The 11,524-nt window shown below is 41.2% G+C and overlaps 1 protein-coding gene and 1 long non-coding RNA gene across 2 annotated transcripts in view; one reads left to right on the forward strand and one right to left on the reverse strand.

Annotated features, from left to right (window-relative positions):
* The window catches only part of LOC307041940 (phosphatidylcholine-sterol acyltransferase-like), a 229,100-nt gene that overhangs the window by 108,787 nt on the left and 108,789 nt on the right, over positions 1-11,524 (forward strand). The window lies entirely within an intron of this gene.
* On the reverse strand, positions 770-5,495 carry LOC307040446. Its single transcript, XR_013808492.1, has 2 exons — positions 1,466-5,495; positions 770-1,053 (listed from the first exon to the last, which is right to left on the reverse strand). It is a non-coding gene; the product is annotated as an uncharacterized lncRNA (long non-coding RNA).

Genomic DNA, 11,524 nt, shown 5'->3' on the forward strand with positions numbered 1-11,524 from the left:
ATTATAAATAGTAACATAGCTGAACATGGTATTGCACATTTAGCTTTGAGTCTTACTGACCTGAGAGGTTTTTATTACATTCATTAAGGTGACTGAAGTTTTGGGATGCAAACTCATCTGTATGAAAAAGGTGACAAGGATCCGAGCCCCCGGCTCCCCCACCCCACGGAATATCGGCTTTAAAATGAGGAATAACAGAGGATTTCAGCAGTCAGAACAACTAAAGCAGCAGTGTTAACAGAAACGCCAAAGAGTCACATCTAATATAAATATATAAAAGCATTTATTTTAATGGTGTAGCAGTCAGTTTATAATTTTGGCAGCACTGTTGAGCATTTTGAAAATGTATTTTCATGCCTCTGTGCAAGGCTTAGTCTTTCTATCTTTATAGCCACATGGTGTAAAGTAACTAAGTTCATAAACTCCACAAGTACTATACTTGGGCACAATTTTGAGATACTTGTACTTTATTTAAGTATTTCAATGTTTTGCTACTTTGTTCTTCTACTCCACTACAGTTCAGAGGTACATGGTGCACTTCTACTCCCCTCCATGTATTTAATACCTTTAGTTACTTCACAGATCTGGATTAATTAAGTGAAATATAATCAAGTGTTAAATCAGACTTCCACCTGGAGTAAATCCACAAGCTACCCTTTAGTATACAAAGTCATGCAAACTAGCTGCACCTTTACCAGCTTTGAGAACACTTTCATGATCAATCATTATAAAACATATCATATATATTTCACTCAGGAGAGACGTGATGTATGGAATACATGTTTATTATCGGGTCACATTATATAAATGAAACATAATGATGACAGTTTATAACAAGTGAATGAAATGGTGTTTGGCGATTAGGCCCAGGTTTTGTAGGATGTCATTCGGGAAGGGAAGAACCGTTTCCGATGAACCCCCCTGGGTCTAGACACTGGTGGTGGTGATAAGTGGTTAGGTCCGGTTGGAAGGGAGAAGGTTGAGCTTGGCCCTGAGTTGGAAGCAGGAGGCGAAGGGGTGGAGGAGGGTTGCGCGTTGACACCTGGAAGACAGCTGATGGAAAAGGGGAGAGCATATATAGAGGGATTAACAGGTGCGATGATTAGGCTTGTGAATGGAGGGAAGTGATAGGTTAGCTGAGGAGTGGGGAGTGGCGCTCCCTATCCTTTAGTGAAGGGAGCGAGTATTGCCATGACGCGCAATACGAAGTGATAGGTCTTCCTGCCTGAACTTGCGCTGAGCTTCATTTCACTCAGGAGAGACGTGATGTATGGAATACATGTTTATTATCGGGTCACATTATATAAATGAAACATAATGATGACAGTTTATAACAAGTGAATGAAATGGTGTTTGGCGATTAGGCCCAGGTTTTGTAGGATGTCATTCGGGAAGGGAAGAACCGTTTCCGATGAACCCCCAAAAGAAGTGAAGGTATGAAGTACTGAACGTGATGAAATCTTACCTTGTGGGATGCAGTGGAAATCTATGGATGAAAAGAGAGGTTAGTACATGTGGGGATTTAGGCATCCTCCCTGGACGTACAGGGCTTCCTGGACGTACAGGGCATCCTGGACATACAGGGCGTCCTGGACATACAGGGCTTCCCGGACGTACGGGGCATCCCGGACATACGGGGCGTCCCGGACATACGGGGCTTCCCGGACGTACGGGGCATCCCGGACATACAGGGCGTCCTGGACATACAGGGCTTCCCGGACGTACGGGGCATCCCGGACGAACGGGGCATCCTGGACGTACAGGGCATCCCGGACGTACGGGGCAACCTGACTTCGCAGGGACACATTTTATACAGACCCGAAGGTTACAACCTGGACGTACAGGGTTAGACATGCAAGGATAAACATGAGCCGCGGGGCGAATATACGTGCTGACATGCTAAGAACCACCACCAGTTATATGGATACGTACCAATTTGAAGGTTGGAGAGACCTTTGGATAGCCAGCACGGCACTGGCGTTCGGACGAATGTAGGATGAGAAGCGGTTGTTGTAGGGAAGAGGAACAATTACCTTGATTGCGGCAGGTTTGCTGCACCTATCCTGAACGAGCCCTGAAATGCTCTTAAGACACCACCACCAGTTATATGCATGTTTACCAGAGGTAAACTGGAGAGATCTTGGATAGCCGGCACGAGCCGATGCCCGGCGAAGAGGGAGATGTAGACAATGTAATGCGGCTGTTGGCTTGAGTACAATGATGCATGAATATCATACCCTGCTTAACATAAGCCATGTGAGCATGAACCAAATATATGAGTGCAATATGAGCAGCATGAAATAATATTTGCTTAGGTAAATGCTGAGACATGACCCATGATATAGGCAGGGCTCAACACTAACTTTTAAAAGTGGTTGCCAGGCTGGCAACCAGGCATCCGCTTTTGGTTGCCAACTGAAAATACGGTTGCCCTTTTTGATACCTTATATTTTAAATAATTAAGATGCTATACAGTTATACATCCACTTAATAATGAACATGTGACACGAGAATGTTCAAATGCTTTACAATAGTAATTAACGCATTTATTTGAACCTAAGTGGTAGTAAACTTGTCCACCCTCAATTGCTGGTATACAAAATACCAGTAGTGCTGCTGTTGTCCTGTCTTCATAGATCCCTCACAAATGAATTGAGCAAGTCACCAGTTTCTTGATCATCCGTTGTCTCCCTTTCAAATGTGGGTTTTCTTGACCTTTGTGCTGACCCCCACCATAGACCCATTGGCCCTTCAGCATGAAGTCTTGGATTGGCCAGACTAATACATTTCTAATGTTAAATAAATGAAAACCATTCATAGTTAAACATTTGATATTAATTATTGATGCTGTAAATTACCTTTAATATGTCTAACTATATTTAAAATGTGTTACCTTTTTATAGAGTGATTATAATTTAATGCAACCATTTTCTATGGTAAAGTTTCGTTTTGCACTTTTATTTTGTAGTAATAAGATCGGGACTCTTATTTTGAAGGAACTTTTACCGGAAGTGAATAGAAAACATTCCTCTTTGTTTTTCGTTCGGGTTTTACCTTACGCTCCATCAGTTGAATCACTTTGAACATTCATTGGAGAAGTTGAGGTGTTGGCTGAACTTTTATCACAGTCAAGCAACTTCTTTTTGCTTCGCCATTTTGTTGTAAAACAAACACGCAGCGCACCACGCACGCGAGTAAACGTGCTTCGCTTCTGGCTCTGTAATCACGCCAATGCACGTGCAATTTAAGTATCAGGTTCCGACTGGTCACAACAATTAAATATCACTCTTAAAAACGAATATGAACATTTATCTATTTTGGGGTGCACGTTTGCTGTCCTTATTTCTTATGTTAAAAACTGGTTGCCACTGATGGCAACCAAAGTCCAAGAAGTGGTTGACATTTCCAAATGGTTGCCAATGGCAACCGTTACTATCGAGCCCTGGTATAGGACTAGCTTAATTAGCAGTTTAATTACGCCACGGTGAGACGTAGATGCTGATGTGCTGGTTGGGTGATTAGACTGTCTTTTATCATCTTACATGAACATCTCTTTCTCCCTGAAAGAAACCCCCAAAAACCACGGATGGGCAGCATCCGTGGCTGTGTGAAGCTTGAAACTGGGGTACTTACTGAGCATTGTGACGGGTAGTAGTTACCCGAACTGCATAACGCATGCTGTAACGCGTTACACCCGACACTGCCTGGAACTCACCTTAACCCTAAACTAAAGCAATGATATTCTCTCTTTTTTCCTCTCTCCTTTTTCTTCTTCTCTTTCTTCTTCTTCGTTCTTCTCTTCTTTTGCTTTTCTCTTTCTTCTTCTTTTCTCCTTCTTTCCTTTATCTCTTTTCTTTCTTCTCTTTTCTTACCTGTTTTAGCGGTGAGGCGCAGGGAAAGGAGGCGAGCCTGCTGTGCGCTGAACCTGCTAGTAGTGATGTTACGTATTGCGCCGAGGCTTCGGAGCGTGTGTCGAGTAATCCCCAATCTTTTTGTGAAGCATGTATCGAGGCTTGTATCATTTTGGGCCAGTGACGTCATCGATGACAAGCGAACCTCGCTGCCTGTCGATACCACGTGACTGCTTCGGGAAGCGATTCATTTGAACCGTTGAGCCACAACGCTCATAATACCCATGGATGTATAACAAAACCATATTACCCCTCCTGTACCCGGGTCCGCTGGTGACACGATGGAATTAAAAGAGCTCAGACCCTCACTTATATAGAGGTCGGAAAATGTCATAAGTATAAATAGATACAGCATAAATAAATGTAGGAATAAAACATGAATAAGTAAATGAATAAATGCAGATAAGATATATCCAGTGTTTTTTGTTTTGTTTGTTTTTTTGGGTAGATTCAGCGTGTGGGCTGTGGCTCGCTGGAAAGCAGCCGACCCACGACCGCAGGGTTTGCTTATAGAAGCTACAGCTAAATGAGATAATGCAGTTAATAAATGTATTCCTGATATGGTTTAGCCTTCTCAGGCTACAACGTGGTTAAGTTTATGAATAATATTAAGGAATACGAATCCCTCTTTGCAATGTTTACCAGCCTCCTATCGGCTTTTCAATCACAATCGTTCAACTGGAATGAAAACAATATTGTTAACATGAAAATAGGATTTTATGTCCGTTGTTTAGAGTTATTCTAAGGCTTTACTCATTGGAAACTCGGTATGAGATAGAGCGCAACTGTTGAGATTTCCAATTTGCCTGTTTTACACGCTTTGACCAACAGGGGTTTATGTTCAAATGAAGCCCATGATGAAGCCTCATGACATGAACCCTTTGCGAACCAATTGCTGGAAAGCTTCAAAGCTTCATAAGGCTTCATCTCGCCATCACTACCTGCTTGCCACCTAAGACGCACTTAGAGACCAGTACTGCTACTGAGCCGGGAGGAGGAGTAGCTTCGATGAGATGTAGCTTGAGCCCTGCCTGCCTGCAAGAGGGGTTGTGGTTGAAGCCGGAAGTGGGTGAAGCTTCGCAAGCGATGAGGGCCCGTTCCGCGTGAAGGCCGGAAGCGCCGCATTTGAGCGGCCCTGATGCCAGTGATGCCCTCTCGAGAGACTGAAGGCGTGTGTCAATTGTTTGCCTGAAGTAGCTCATTTCCATTAAGCCGGAGGAACTTCCGTGGAGCTCAGTATCCTTGTCTTTTTTCTTCCGCATCCGGGTTTGCGGGGTGGCCGGCTAGAACCGCTAGCCAACTGGGGAACGCCCCCTGTAGCTTAATCCGCAAGACTGCGGAGTTGATGGATCAATACCCGGAGCTGGGACGAAGCCCTGCTGCTGCTTGCGCGTTGAAACCTGGAAGACAGCTGATGGAAAAGGGGAGAGCATATATAGAGGGATTAACAGGTGCGATGATTAGGCTTGTGAATGGAGGGAAGTGATAGGTTAGCTGAGGAGTGGGGAGTGGCGCTCCCTATCCTTTAGTGAAGGGAGCGAGTATTGCCATGACGCGCAATACGAAGTGATAGGTCTTCCTGCCTGAACTTGCGCTGAGCTTCATTATTCTGAAATGGACCAATCTGCACAATGACTACTTTTACTGTCGCTACTTTCACTATATTTTGAAGAGAATACTTTTCTACTTTCACTTGAGGAACATTTTGAATGCAGGACTTTTACTGTAACAGAGTATTCCTACACTCTGTTACTTCTACTTTTACTCAAGTACAAGATCTGAGTACTTCTACTTTTACTCAAGTACAAGACCTGAGTACTTCTACTTTTACTCTACAAGATCTGTGTGCTTCTACTTTTACTCAAGTACAAGACCTGAGTGCTTCTACTTTTACTCAAGTACAAGATCTGAGTACTTCTACTTTTATTCTAGTACAAGATCTGAGTGCTTCTACTTTTACTCAAGTGCAATATATATATATATATATATATATATATATATATATATATACCACCTCTGTTTATAGCCTATTAGAAATAGAAGGCTAAAGCTAACGTTAGCAGATAGTGACAATATATGCTAGCTAGTGTTGGAGATTTGGTGGATGTTTAAAACCAACCTCGTCTCCGCGTGTCGTTTGATAAGCTGGGTAAATTCGTAAAAAGGAAGGGATTAAGAAACACCAGAATGCAAGTTAAACAATAATCTTGTTTTAATGATAAAAAGTAACAATACAAATACAAATACAAATACAAATACAAACACAAAGGAAGTACTTCCTGCTCTTCCTCCAATCTCACGGATCTGGTCAATTTGAAGAAAAGAAGAGGCTGGTCTAAAGAAAACATAGGCTTATATCCAAAACCCCAGGAGGAGCTATGCGGCTGCCCCCCCCCCCCCCCCCCCCCGAGGGGTCCTCCACTTAGAAAAGACAGCCAATCAGCGCGAGCCAGAGGCGACCCTTACATTCGAGATAACAAACCCCTCCTTGCAAGTTTCACATACTTTTGGCATTTTATAAAGATAGTTTTAAGATATAGTTTTTTATAGTTGGATTATACAAATAACACATGTGAGTTACCTTAACCTCAAACAATAATAACAAGAGGAAAACATCAGCTCTGATCTCAAGCAGTAAAAAGTACCGCACACTCATTTAGCCTGCAGCTCTTCCAGACACTTGAGCTATTGTTCTTTAAGAATATTCCCTGCAGAATCTTTATTTCAAATAAAAGGTTTCACATTGCATATTTCCAGCTTCCTTTACACATACTGTTATTATTAATACAAAGTAATCAACCACACACATATATTCTCTATGAAGTCACCCTTGTTATAGGTCCGAATGTCCTGTCCCCTGAAAGTCATGAGTTTTGGTTGATTAACAGAAGTTTAATTGTTCTTGTGGCTTAATGGCTTCCCTGAACTTCCCTTCACCCCAAAGTCAGCTTACTAGGAATGAATACATTTTATTGATAAGCTCAAAAGGACGTTTATCTTGGTCACTGCTGGGTGACCCAAGTCTCAAGGCCTGCAGGATGTGTAGGAGATAAACATTAATTCTACAAGACTTTAACTACATTATCTGAAAATGTATCTGGGACTTCCCCTGTTAATTGCAAGGACTATTGATAATTAATAGAGAGACCCTAGGGGCCTCTTCTTGGTATCTGCTAGGCAGAAGTCACTCAATGCAGAAATCACAAGTTTAACACACATTCTATATAAGGTGACATTAAAATGAATATACCAGATTGAACTTTCCTGCCATAACACGTTACTTTAATACTTCAAATAACTCAAATAATACTTCAACCCCCCTTTTGGTCTCACCCCCACGAGACCAACACACATACGACATTTGAAACACAACTACTGTCCTTCCTTGCCACTGTGTCTGCTCCCCAACAGTATACCTTTGTGAACAGAACACAACTTTCAATGTCAGTGAAGGAACTATCAGAGTGCGAACCTGAGTGCCAGAAAGCAGCATCCTTGCATGTTGTTGAATCCTCAGGGCCCCCCCCCCCCTCAGCGGAAAACGCCAACAAGGGCAGCTGATAGGGAGGGGGAGATGCGGCCTTTCCATCAAAGGTGGAACTGATGAATCTGATCAGAGAGAAGTAGACTCCTCTGCTGCCTCGAGAAGTCCCCCAGTCCACTGACGCCAGCTTCCGAGTCGTCTGCTGTAAGGATGTCCGCGAGGTCCTTCTCCTCCAGTCCGCCGATGACAGCTTCCGAGTCGTCTGCTGTAGGGATGTCCTCGTTGACGATAGCCAGGTCCGTCCTGATGTCCTCCATGGTCCTAGCCGGTGATTTCCTCGCCGCACACTGGCTCCAGTAGTACCAGATGTCCCCCTTTGCTCCTCGGCGGACTGCATGAGATGTCCTCTGGGTCACTCTGTAGAGGCCGGAGAACCTGGAGTTGAGCCACGTAGGCCTCTTGACCTTCAGCCAGACGAACTCCGCTGTGTCGGCCTCCTGCTCCTCGGGTCCCCCTTTTGGCGTCAGCAACCTGTGTGGAGAAATCTGATACCCAGCCCTCAAGTCTACGCTCAGGGCTTCTGGGCCCTCAGGGGTTTGACCCACCACTGGTAGGCCGCTTCAGAATTCTAATACTTGGCCTGTGTCAACAAAATAAACCCCAACATCTTCAGGTGAACTAAATAACATATCTCAATAGCTCTGAATTTCTGACAAGCATCTGTGTTATTTTAAATGAAATCCTTGATATCCTATTTAAAATCTAAATATAATATGAGCTGCTAATGTTTCTGGTAAAGAAACACTAATGTTAAGGATTAAAAACAACTAAAATCATGATACTGACAAAGTGAATAATTTCCTGGTGATACTCCTTCTACCCGTCAGTGCTTAGATATTATCAAGCTGAAAAATGAATACAGAAATCCAACATACTGTCATCAAATGTCTTTCTATTATGAATTTAAATTAAATGTACATCCCAATAATGATCTAAACAGTCTATGGCTTTTACTTCTTTACCAGGCTAGTTACAAGATGTTGTCTAAATTAAATTCTATCTCATTACATTACTATGTTTTAACTTAGCTGTAATATGTTCTTTCTACATTTCAAACCTCAGTTACTTTAATACCTGTTGACATATCACAAAATTGTTTTCATTATCACCGTTCACCTTCTCATTCTCATCCTGGAATTACCTCTCTCAGTAGCCCCTTGGCCACTGATTCTGCATCTGTGTTACCTGTTATAACTCAATCAATATTAGAAACATGTCAACATTCATCAAACAGTATCTTATCCCCAGATATGGAGCAGGTTAAATCTAAAACTGTCAATCAATGGTCAGATTGAACATCTGAGTTGGGGCAGCAGGTTTCTTCCAGTCCCTAAATGAAAAAATCCCACACTCCCCCTTTTTACACATGTACACATGTGTAACAAACTGCTGTATGGGAAGAAAACCTTCAGGTAACCAGTGGTTATAAGAAAATACCAAACATCATTCACAAAAGTACATCCATCATTTTTCACAGTAAACACTCCAGGGAAAATAAGTATTCATTTCCAGCTGGCAGTCCTAAAAGAAACAGAATCTTTAGATTTTAGTTTGAGTTTTACATTTGCAAACCGCCAACTCCTGTGGGAATTAGAAACGGGTCACATGTGGTTTCCCCCTTTTGCAGAATTTTTAGGAAACCTATGTTTCCCTTGGAGCTCCACAATAATATGTTAGTCCAAAGACATGCTCGGTTAGTTATTGTTTTAGAATCAAGCAGTTGCACTGATCACATGCAGAAATACATTCACACTCACTCTGTCAGGTAGTAAAGTCAAGTTCGGTCAGCCCCAGAGTCTGTCATTGATAGTGCTTTTCTCAAGTCACACTGTCAGTCAGGGTCAAAGGTCATTTGGTCTCAGTTTCATTGGCCATGTGTCGTGCTCTGCAGAGACTTTAATATTCTACTAGCTGGAGTTGTACTAGTGACATCATTGTGTTGATGTCAACCAATGCAACAACGTTTTTCTCGTGTTCGCAGCACCATTTTCTTCAGATGTTTAACAAAAAAATGATCAATACACTTTATTAATATACCGCCCCTAGGAAACACAATACCTGACAAATGTTCATGCAAGGCATTCTTAAGTGAACCTGCAGAAAACGGCCTTTCGAATTAATATTCCAAATTAATCAATAATAATAATAATCCATTTTATCAATTTGTTTACCCTTAGAAGTGAACATACCTCATAATGTTACATCAGGATGTTAAACTAAGCTTTGGCCAAATCAATCATTATTACTGTTTCAGATCTAACTGGAGGTTGAACAAACAAAACCTTTTTTTTTTTGTTTACATCATGTAAACCACTAACTTATTTTCCAATTTCAGCATCAGCCTTGTTACTCTAAAATTACATCCTAAATAGGAATATCAGGAATGGAACAAATATTTAATCTTCAGAAATGTTCTCAACAAATGGAGAGTAATGCCATCTCTCTATCTAGTGAATAGCCAACATATTTAAAAAATGTCAGATGTACAAAAATAAGCCTAAATACTCTTTTACTATCAAAGTCTAAAGCTAGACCTAAACTGAACAGTTTTGGTAATGGACAATTTAATCTAGAAACAAAACAAAACTGGACTTGTGTTCTTATGTGTTCTTCAAAATACATTAGTAAATACCTTGTGAAGTATTCACAATATAACTAATCCTCTCTAGGATATGAAATCCATTCATCTTTAACCAGATACTATTTCCCTATTTATTTTTAGTTCATGATAATAATGGTATAACGTCCACACGTTTACCCATAGCTAGTCACTATGTCAAGATCTATCATGTGTGACATAATAATCAGATGTCTTGTTTGCCAAACAAGGATATTAAACCTTAATCCTTTCAGCATTCCAGACCATCATTAAACAATCAGCCTCCCTTCCTAAACACTAAGCATATCGTTCTACACCACCTTCTGATAAACTCTTGCACAGTTATGCTGTAAAATCATTGCATGATTTCTTCAGAGTCTGAACAGACTGAGACCAGCCTGTCTCTTGATCTTGTCATATTGAGAACAGTCAATGATTCATTGTCCTCTTCAGCTGTAGTCAGTGGCAGGGCCCCAAAAAAGCTAGAACCGGCCCTGGTCAGTGGGCTCCAGGAAACTCTCTCTGGCATTGGGATGTCTGAGGGGAAGGGACCTCTGGATCAATGTGATACAATCAGCAGACACACGTTGTCCTCTGTACCGCAGAAATCCCCAAAAACTGCAGTACCTCTTCACACCACGGTTGCCTGATAACGAGGCACAAGCAACTGTCAAAACCTCCTTGAGATGTGTTCTTTGCACAATTCTTCTGTTTCTGTAATGAGCAACTTTTCACCAACACACCGATTCAGAGTACAACCCAAAGGTGGCGCATAACTATCCAATGCTGCTGTAATCACAGCAAATCAGCTACTGAGAAAAACTCAATGTAAATCTCTCCCCAGCGGTTACAAAATAAAACAGCTGAGTGTCTATATGGTCAGGAATGCTGAAACATGTGAATGTTAAACCCATTAATGGTAACAGTCTTCCTATTCTTCATTACTTCAGTTCTCAGTTAATAGGCAAAACAAAAAACTTTCTTAACCACTATAGATTCATCTTTAATCTTCTTGCTTATTCTATTCTTTTCAACTTGTTTATCTAAGTCGTGTTACAAGCATGGTTAGATTTGTAACAGAATACAAAACTAACTGTATCCAGCGCTATATATTTAAACAAGTAATCTGACTACAGTTATGAATATATTTTTGGAACACTTAAAGGAATTATTACAAAATGTAATCTTCATTATTACTAAACTGAAACCTAAATAAATCATCACGGAACATTTTTCTGTCCTTATTACTTAATTGTTTCAATAAAAACTAAAAGCATTGTGAAAACTCCATTTTTGAGAACATCTCTCAACACTTTTATTCCATCTAAGACGAATGTTTATGACAAACTCGTCTATTAATCCCAAACGGTCTTTAATGGTATCAATTGTGAACATTTCTTAATATTAATTGTAAATGCAACGTACGTTCTCTTTAGAACAAAGATAGGATAGTTGCAGCTGAAACTGGTT

This window comes from Notothenia rossii (genome assembly GCF_949606895.1).
Source record: "Notothenia rossii genome assembly, chromosome: 5".
Lineage (NCBI taxonomy): Eukaryota > Metazoa > Chordata > Actinopteri > Perciformes > Nototheniidae > Notothenia > Notothenia rossii.